The sequence below is a fragment of the Carassius carassius genome, chromosome 44 (genome assembly GCF_963082965.1).
Source record: "Carassius carassius chromosome 44, fCarCar2.1, whole genome shotgun sequence".
NCBI classification, from domain to species: Eukaryota; Metazoa; Chordata; class Actinopteri; order Cypriniformes; family Cyprinidae; genus Carassius; species Carassius carassius.
This window is the reverse complement of record NC_081798.1, coordinates 2,607,684-2,618,580: the sequence shown is the minus strand read 5'-3', so window position 1 is coordinate 2,618,580 and position 10,897 is coordinate 2,607,684. Positions and strand designations below refer to the sequence as shown.

Here is a 10,897-nt window from a genome sequence, read left to right as displayed (position 1 = left end):
AAGAACTCTTTATAATATTATTATATAATACTATACTTAGTGGATTACAAGTGCAGTAAGACACATACACATGATGTCAACAGACTGCAAATCCATGCAGTGATTGCATGCAATATTAACTGGAAAAAGAATTTGGAATACAAATGAAGTACGATGAAGCGAGTGTTGAAATCAATGTCTTGTGCTCAGGAAGCAGACGAGTGTCCCTTCAAGCCACATGTAAGTCTGATCAGTTCATCAGCACTGATGTAATTACAGGAGAAGACTGGCCTTTAAACTCAAAAAACCATGAGCTTGCAAAGGTGTGCAGACTTTGTGCTACTGTAATGACTGTTTTGATTTCATTTTGTATATATTTTTTTCACATACAGACAAAAATATATATAAAACCAAATAGAAGATTTATGCAATACACTGATATAGTAATGTGCATGTATATGGTTGTAAGAATCTATTAGCATGCTGAACTAGAACAATAGAATCTAATTTCACAGTCATAATCAAAAACCATATGCAAAAAAAAAAATGTTTCATGGACGATTTTCAGCATGATATTGCTTTTATGCAATGAATAGTTCACCCAAAAAATGAAAACTCTGTCTTTATTTACTCACCCTAAATGTTGTTCCAAAACTTCATGACTTTCTCTCTTCTGGGGAACATAGAAGATATTTAAAAAAATATATATTTGGAAAAGACATTTCTTGGGATAATTCTAAAATATCTTCTTCTATGATGAAAGAATTCTCCTTTTCAAATGAACTATACTTTTAACTGATATTTCAGATTAATTATGGCTATCTTTATACTGATACACCTAAAACAGTACCATTTAAATTGGCTGATTCAACTACATTGTTACAAACAAAAATATAAGCGTCTGGTCTGATAAGCTTGCTGATGTATTTACTCCACAGTTATACTTTTTTAGGTGAACAAATAATTACAAATGATGTCAAGCGAAGTTAACAAAACATCAACACTCCTGTCTATTAGAAATGGTGCTGTATATCCATTCATATCTAAATCTGTCACTCTGTGCTTAATCGTATTTGTTCTTTTACTTTTTCTGGAGTAACTACAGTCTCTGAAGAGTTCATCTGTCTGTCCATATGGCCTCAGTCTCTTCCACCTGCTGCAGTGGGATACCCTGTTAACCCACACACACACACACACACACACACACACAGTCTTTCAGTTTAAGCATTGTTGGACCCAGTTGACCAACTGCAATAAACATTGATGCAATGCATCTGCATAACAAATTACGCATATTTATTGAAGAGTAAGTTATGGTTCATTAATTTATTTAGATTTAGAGTCACAGACTTAACGAAAACATATTTATTATTTTTTGGGGTGCCAAAAATATTTCATATGTATTATATTCGATATATAACATGTTTAATAAACTGTATCAGCTTTAAAACCAACCCAACCCTGTGTGATTTATTATACTGGCATTGTTTCACTTTTTGGGTTGCATAAGCACAAATTAAATTCAGATTACATTACTATTTAATTAAAAACCATTGATGAATGTTTAGCATCTGATAGAAACAATTAACCTGTTAAATACAAAAGATGCAGGTGCTCTACATACATTTTTCTGTTTTGTCTGTTTATATTATTTTATTAGTTTGTATTAAGATAACCAGAGAAATTTTGTATGGTTATATTTTCACAGATGAAGGAGAGTTTAAATTAATGTTGGAGTTAAAGCTTCACTTGTCTCATCAATGTTATTAACTGCACAAGTGTGCAAATAAGAGCATCAGTTAGTGTCATTTATGCCAAAGCTGTCAACAGTAACCCAAGCATTACAGCCAAATGCAACTTTAAAGCATGATGAGTTTAAAAAAAAAAGAAAAAAAAAGATTTTGTTTGCTTGGATTTTTATTCGTCTGCAGAAAGTCTCTGAATCTTGCATATTTCATATGAGGTACCATATAATGAAAAATGATAAGCAAATTCCTTTCCAGCCTCTTGTCCTCACTGCTGGATGATAGATACTGTAAGCTGAGAAACATGCATCTCCTGAGGACAACATATTACCCATAATCCCTCCACAGTGAACGACCTTGACACGCATGCATTACTGTCAGCAGCTCTGTGTGTTCGGGAATAAACGTCAGTGTAAAAATACAGCAAACTTGACTCAGTCCTGAATGAGGGAGAAACTGCTGCTTTAGTTAAAAGGGTATGCATTTACAATTTGAAAAATGACATGGATTTACAGTACATTGTGTGGGGTCATTCTTAGGAAACTGTACCATTTGCCTTCGTGACTTGCGTAATTAACAAGTCTGTCTTTTCAAATAAATTGGCTAAATAATATTTGAATAGGTGTTCAGTGTGGTTTTGGATCCCAAGTTTGATTTTTAAAGGGATGGTTCATTCTTGTCATCATTTACTCACCCTCAAGTTGTCCCAAAGTTTCTTTCTTCTGTTGAGGTCCCCACTGACTTCTACAGTATTTTTTATATACAGTACTCAATGGAGACCAACAACTGTTTCCAACATTCTTCAGGATATCTTCTTTTGTGTTCAGCAGAAGAAAGAAACTCTTATGGAACAATTTGAGAGTGAATAAATGACGACAGAATTTAAATTAATTATTCCTTAAAAATGTGGACATATGCATCACTTTCTTGTGATTTTAAGTGCACAAGGCTTCCCGAAGCTCTCAAACTTTTATAAAGCTCTTGAGTCATGGAAGCTGATCTTTAAATACATTTTCTCCTCATTTAATTTGGAATAATCAATATATGTTATCAGGTTGTAACATGAGATTTTTCCCTGACTAGTTTAGTAAGGACTGTCTTTCGCTCTTTGTAAGCAACAGTGAGACATTTTATTCTTATGAAGTTTGACAGAAAAATGTGGGGTAAATGCATCTAGATATTAGCCCTTCTAATCAGTAGTTCCTGGTGAAATCTTAGAAATTGCAATGCAATATGATTTGAAATATCCCCAAACAAACAATCTATGAGAGGTTAGCAATTTGGAAATAAAACAGAGAAATGTTATTACTGCTACTAATAATCTTTCATTTAATAAAGCTTATTAAAAGTCAATTTAAATGATTTAATGATTAATCTTTAAACGATTGTAATATAAATTTAAGTAAGTTTAACCAAAACATTTTTCCAGTGTTCCTTTTGTCAAAAAGAGGAAGAATCTCTCGCCTATTAATTTTTTTATCTTATTTATTTGTGTTTCTTTTCTACTCTCACATTTCTGGCAATAGGGAGCTATATGATGTCTTAAAATTTCTTTGTATGTAAATAACACATTCACAAAGCAAGATATCTTACATTTAAACATAACTGTAAATTACTTGCCTCAAATTTTTGTTTACTGTTAAAATTTCTTCCAATAAAAAAGCTCTTAAAACATTCAGAATTATTGATTGATCTATTTTTAATGTATTTCTGTACTCCTCTCTTTACTCTCTGTAATGTTGTTTATCGATGTAAATATATATATATATATATATATATATATATATATATATATATATATATATATATATATAAGTGCTGTCAAATTGCATACATATAAAGATTTCTATTTACATAATATGTGTATTGTATTATATATATATATATATATATATATAATACACACATGCATGTATATATTTAATAAAAATATGTATCTATCTATCTATCTATCTATAATTTTAATTAATATACTATTTACATCAATAAGCAACATTACAGAAGGGCTGTCAGTCGATTAACATTTTTAATTAATATATATTTAGATTTAACATGGTTTTGCATGTAATGTAATGCAAACCAGTTTCAAAATAAGTTGCATTTAATTATTTATTATATTTATTTAAATTCAAATATCATGCTTCTACAGTTTTTTCAAGATGGATTCCTAATGTTTATGGCCCTGTTATTTTGGGTCTGATGTGGAAAATCATGATATATTGACAGATCTGCAGAAAACCTTTTCAAAGAAAATGAGCCCATTAAAAAACGTTTTTCCAGAGTTTGCTCAGGCACAACAGTATACCAAATCCTGACAGATTCTTCAACACGCAGTCGTGATTTAACTTTTAAACCTATAAGAGCCTTTCAAGCCACATTTATGACTTTTCTATTTTTATATTGCTTATCTAACCGTAAGATTAGATTTCTTCCTTCCCTTATGCGGTTCTTGCTGTGTGCTAAAAGAGTCTAATGCATTGGATCCTGTAATCTATAATATAAATTAAACAACCCAGGCTTTGTTTCCAAACATTTCAAACACGGCCTTCATCTAGTGATGTTCTGGCCATGTGCTGAGCGCCCTCTGCTGTCCTCTCACAGAGACATGCACAATCATAGCAGGGCTTGTTTGACTTTGAAATGAGGATCAGGTACACAAACTATCCTGGGAGCCTGCAGGGTGATCACACTAAGCAAATACTGCTCTGCTTTGAGGAATCGATCACTGTAATTTGAATGGTAAACCACTTTGACCAGCGAGAGCGTTACGTTATCTCCTCAACACAAACATCATCTATCACTGCCAGGCCTTGACTCTATTCTATCATTATACAATGTCTGAATCTCACTGGCCATCTGAGTGGGTCACTCGAGTGAAGCCAGACAGACTAAACACGTCGGGAGTCATTGTTTCCGGTGAAGGAGCTGGTTTCGATTACATGAAATCAAGGCTTGGTGCTCGCTTTTCTTCTCATGTTCAAGTGATCACTGAGTTAATCTGTGCATGAGAATGTCTCAGTTGAAAACACACTCTTATGAGCTCAGATTGTCTGATTTTGTCTCAAGAGCACTTTAGCATGTAAATTATGTAACACTACTTGAAAAAAAAAAGTTATTTGCGTGTTACTTGTTCTCTATTGTATAGCCATTAAGAGCTCCTATAAGAGAAATTGTAAAAATATGAGATCAGAGGGGAAATTTTATTTCTATGCTTTTGCATTCCCTCGCAATCCATTTGCATTCTCTAACAAAAGTATTACATTATCCTAAGTAACTTTGCATTTCCTTGCAAAACGTTTGTGCTCTCTCGCAAAAGTATTGCGTTTTTCAAGGAAATGGCATTTACTTGTAAAACTTTGCGTTTTCTCACATTTCCCTGAGTAACTTAGCATTTTCTTCCAAAGGCACTGAAATAAAGTATAGTTTTTCCTGCGCCTCATTTTATTTCAGTTACAAAACTTTTGCAAGAGAAAAGCAAGAGCATCAAAATATAAGTTTCCTTTCATTTTTTTTATGGGACCATGTCCCTTTAAGTTCTATTAAATATTACATTTCAATGCTTTCACTTGCAAAACGTTCACAAAAACCTTAATTTGCTCTCAAAAACCTGGTGATGGAAATAATATAAACTGGAGGTTACTTTGAGTGCTTTTGCAAATGAATGCCAAGTTACTTAGGGAAGCATAAAACTTCTGTGTGAGAACAGGGGATTTCATTTTTTTTTCATTTTAGACTGTAGACACTTTTGCTAGCATGTCCACAACTTTGAGAATTATTATGCTTTTCACAAGGGCTGTATCCAACACATTTGTTGTACAAAACAAAATATGGAAAACTGTGGCAAATATTGCTGCAGGTAGGACATTTAAGCAGGAACCAAAAAAAAAGAGCAGTGATTGGTGGAAACACATCATCCTCTGAATATTTGAAGAGGACAGTCACCTTTTCTTTTATGAAATGAATGAACTTTATTGTAGTTCAGTATTTATATATATGTGTGTGTGTGTGTGTGTGTGTGTGTATTTATGGAATAGTTATAATATTTTGTTATGTTAACCAGTTGTTGAGCCTAGACCTAAAATGAAATTTCCGACTTAAACTGTTGCAATTTTTGATTGCTTTGGAGCACTCAAGTTGGTCTTTTAAAAAAAAAAGCCAGATTATTGCTGAAGGAAGTGTAAGAAGTGAAAAACTAATTAAGATTTATAGAAGTTTATTATTATGAAAAATTCACAAAAAATATATTTTAAAATTTTATATATATATATATATATATATATATATATATATATATATATATACAGTATATATAATTTTTTTCAAAGCATGTCTTATTCTAAATCATCATTAAAAACAAAGCCATACATCTAAAAATGCTGTGTTCCAAATTTGAGGTTGAGATCTCCAAACGTGTAAGATTTTGTTTGGGTGCAATACCACACATTTCCTCTAGATGAAATTTGCTTGCTATTTACCGTATTTTTCGGACTATAAGTCGCACCTGAGTATAAGTCGAATCAGTCCAAAAATACTTCATGACGAGGAAAAAACATAAGTCGCACTGGACTATAAGTCGCATTTATTTAGAACCAAGAGAAAACATTACCGTCTACAGCCGCGAGAGGGCGCTCTGTTTTCAGTGTAGACTACAGGAGCACAGAGCAGTATAGAGCGCCCTCTCGCGGCTGTAGACGGTAATGTTTTAACTTGATTCATTTCTCTTGGTTCATGTCAAATTAATTTTGATAAATAAGTCGCACCTGACTAAGTCGCAGGACCAGCCAAACTATGAAAAAAAGTGTGACTTATAGTCCAGAAAATACGGTATTTACCATGTGGTCTTTTTTTTTTTTTTTTACTGCGAACAGTACTAATGTGACTTTTCCTCTTTTTTTTTACCAGGATCATTTAACCTTTTCGAATCAAGGTTTTTTTTTTTTTTTATTCTACTGAAATAATAATAAATAAATAAATAAATAAAAAGAAATACCCGAACATCACTGGGGGGTTAAGAAGCACATGAACATCTCGCATCACATGGTCAAAAACAAGTCAGATCTGTCTTGAACATTAACAAAAATCTCAGTCAGAAGTTAATTTGGATTAAGCTTGTACAAATCTTTTTGTTGTTGTTGTTGTTGTTTTCAAAAAACTAAAACATTCATGACATCGTCATGACCAATAAGAGTGATTCATCAAACAGCCATGAAAAAAAAAAAAAAAAAAAAACTCTTCACATGGCTTTGTTTAATATTCAGTCACAGCTTTGTTCATGTCTGCTAATATTTAGTTGATTAGAAATGACTCAGTTTAGCATGTGAATCAAGGATGAAACGATTCCAAAACACTTTTGGAATTTTAACCAAACAAGAGCCACATCTCATAAAACAAATAGCTGAGAAAAATAGTGAGATTATGGATTTATTTAAAATAGAGATTTATTTAAATTACATCGAAATATACTCCATTTATATGATTCAGTAGAGAACGGCCCACATAATAAGAATCCAAAGTGAATAAATAAAAAAATGTGAAAATTGAACAGATTCCACCACATGCTTGCTAATGGTGAGGGTGATTATCATCATCACTGTCAGTGATTCATCCAAGGAACATTTTCTGTGGTTGACCACATTTGTTTTGAAAGGGAACAGTGAGGAAACCCACAATCAGTGCTGAGAGATGCTGCACACATACTCATTACACTCAGTGAGTTTGATTATGTCCATGTATACAAACGTACATTTCAGCGATCTGCAGCCATAAACATATGGACAGAAACAAAATGTGGCACTGAGGCTTCAACCAGCTTATTTTGTCTGGAAGAACAAAAAATAAGGTAAAAATTCACATCTGTGAAGTCATGTTTTTGTGGCCCAAGAAGAAGAAATATTTTAAAGGGTTGCATTGGGTTGCTACAGATTCCTGAATCAATGTACATTTATGTGACAACAAGTCTTGGTTAACATAAGTTTTGTTTTCTGTAAAACTGATCAAAATGAAGTGCTTGCAAAAAAAAAAAAAACCTGCTAATGGGATCAGGAAAAAAACTCAACTCAAAGCGAAAAGAAGTTTTCATTCCCTTTTTCAGATATTTGTAATGGTTTTGAATATAAAATCACTTCATTTTGAGATTTAAATAAACACATCATCTTAATTTTGCATCTCAAGTAAATGTACACTCTTAGAAGAAAAGGTTCTATATAGAACCTTAAAAGGTTCTATCAGGCACTACGTATTTGGAACCCCTAAAAGGTTCTATATAGAACCCTTTTTAAGGGTTCAATCAAAAGAACCCTTTAGGGGTTCATTCATGATTATTTCTTTTGTCCTTTCTGGATTAAATATTTCATATAATTGACAAACATCAAGACCCTAAAATGTAAAAATGTAATTCACATAAAAAAGTCACCCATGAATACTGAAAAAAAGCTCAACCAAAGTGCATAGAACTAGTCATTTATTTATATTAACAAAAATAATTACTATTACTGAAAGAATGCTACTGTAATTTCAAATATTCAAGGCTTTAAATGTACAAATCAACATTAAAACACCAACCATTTAAAAAATCTCATAAATAATGAAAATAGAGTTTCACCTACATCTACATATTACAAAATAAGTCCATAATAAAATTACATTAATCTATCACTAATAAATAATGCAAATATACAGATTCATCTAAATTCCCATCAGGGTTAGAACAACATCAAGTACCTCAAAACTACAAATCCATATTAATATAACTCACAATGGAAATATACAGATATAGAAGTCCTTCAAATCTACAAATTCATATTAATATCACTCATAAAGAATTGTAATTACAGATTCAAACTCAGATCAACATTTCAGAATAACATCAATCTCCTCATATTTACAAATGTACATTAGCACTATTCACAAAATATCAAAGTATTATGATAATTGATTATACATTTTGAGCACTGGACAGACAGTTTTTTTTTGGCTTCTGGAAATAACTTAGAATCTTGCATACTTTCTTCCAAACAATTAGGGATGTGATCAATGCAATATTCATTAATAAAATAGCTTGGATAGCATACTGAAAAACTAAAAAGCAACAATGTATCTGTTTTTGATTTAACTAAACTTGCAGCTTGATTATTGAAGAGACACTACACAAACATTATTCACACATGCAGTTTCTCAATTTCTCTCTGTTGTTAATTTAAATAAAAATGATATTCATTCAAGCTACATCATTTCTGTATCTGATTTAAAGCATGCAGAATGCATGAGTGGTTTTTTGCCTCCACATCTTTCATTTAAATTGTGCAAATGTTTTTATGAGAAACTGAGCAGCCCTCTCTCAATTAATTAGTATGTGAGCAGATCAGCATCCAAAATCAAAGTACTTCTGCTGAGATTCTGAAGTATGCTTACAATGGACACTTTTAATACTACTCCATGAGAACACAGGAGAGGATTTATGAATGGCAGTGAAGCAATGCAACTGGGGTTGTAAATATTTTTAAAAATTAAATGCAAAATGTCTCAGTTCACATTACTTTAATCTCCGATCTCTGTATGCAGGTGTTTTGTTTACATGTATGTCATTGCAGCAGCACATTAAACTTTAATTATAATTAAACTGACTGGAACTAACTGTGAATCAAAGTATTTTAATGCACACCTTTTAGCCAATCAGAATCAGATATTCAGACAAACCATGGTATAAATAGATTTATTACAGTAACCGTTCAACAAACCAAGCAACTAATGGTAGTGTTAAGGAAAAAAAGAACATACTTTTTGTGTTTGTGTCAATAAACTGTTCAGAACTTGAAGAGCAGTCTCTAGATTAAGATGAAGTTCCTTCCCAAACCGCATCTTCACTTCATGCAGCAGCTACCAAAAAAAAGAAATAAAGAAAATAGAAAGAAAAATTCATTAAAACAATTTTGACTGTTTTTATTCATACAAAAAAAATTGTTTTGAAAATACAGTGAAAATACTAAACTCAAAGGAAACAACACTAAAAACAAATACTCACAAGTTGTGGAACCCGAAGAAATGGGAACATGTCCATGACCTCTCAAGTTGATTTTGTCATTAAATCAACTCTTTTAAAAAGAGCGCATCTCATTAGATTTTTGATATGTTGGTGTAGTCAGGTTGTCTTTTACATAGTTCAGCATTTATCACAGTAATGTGCTCCTGAAAACTTAATTGATCTTCTCCAATATTTTCCAGGTTTAATATAATCTGAAAAAAGTAGTAAATAACAAAATTCCTATTGTATATCTACAATCTTCTAGCATTACTGGTCAATAACCAAGCAATTTTAAGACATTTTAGTGAAGAAGGATAAAACAGACAAACCTCCTGGGACTGGGTGGAAACCGGATTATCAGTACACTGAAGTACTGGAAAGTTTGCAGTCTTGCATCTTTTTGTTTGGATGTCATGGATGTCAAGAATAATAAAAAACTTGATTTGGCCGTATGTCTCATACTGCAGATTGTATGGCTGTTCTGTAGGGCTGTTCTTCATTACCATTTGAGCTTAGAGCACTATCTGCAGTTAAAAACTAAGCTTAGGATCAGAAAACACAAAATTTAACAGTTTGCAACAAGCACAACAAAACTTACCGATGTAAGGCAACTTGTGACAGTCGCGGTTCAGGCTCTTTCGTGTTTTAGTGTAAATCCGCTGTAGAAACATTGACAACATAATTACTAATGGGTTTAAAACGTATAAAAAGTAAATTACTTTAAAAAAAAAAATATTCATCTGACTTACCACAACAATACTTCTGTCAGAACATCAATTTAAATCAGCAGAGGGGATCAATCTCTTCTCGACCGTTGGTATTCAAAAACGTGCACTGCACTCGCGAGACAACGCTGCGTGAACATGCTCGCGCAAATGCAAACAAATTGTTTACTTTGTAAAATTAATGAAAATTATGAGTTTATTACTTCTTTTTGTTTATGTTTGGTGTTCAACAGATACAAAAATTTAATCCATAAAGCAAAATTGTTTAGTTGCGGTACATAATTTCACATAAATTCAAAGAATGAAATGAAAGAGCAGCAAACAAGGCTATAAGTAAGGGGCCGTTCACATATCACGTCTTTTGCGCGCTCAAGTTCGTTATTTTTATTTTTTATTTTTTATTTTTTTATTGAATACAAAATTATATA

At 32.1% G+C, this 10,897-nt stretch overlaps 1 long non-coding RNA gene across 1 annotated transcript; it reads right to left on the bottom strand.

Annotated features, from left to right (window-relative positions):
* Positions 1 to 9,363: 9,363 nt before the first annotated feature.
* Positions 9,364 to 10,129, bottom strand: LOC132126417 (uncharacterized). Its single transcript, XR_009427387.1, has 3 exons — positions 10,074 to 10,129; positions 9,745 to 9,956; positions 9,364 to 9,599 (listed from the first exon to the last, which is right to left on the bottom strand). It is a non-coding gene; the product is annotated as an uncharacterized LOC132126417 (long non-coding RNA).
* Between the last annotated feature and the right edge of the window lie 768 nt (positions 10,130 to 10,897).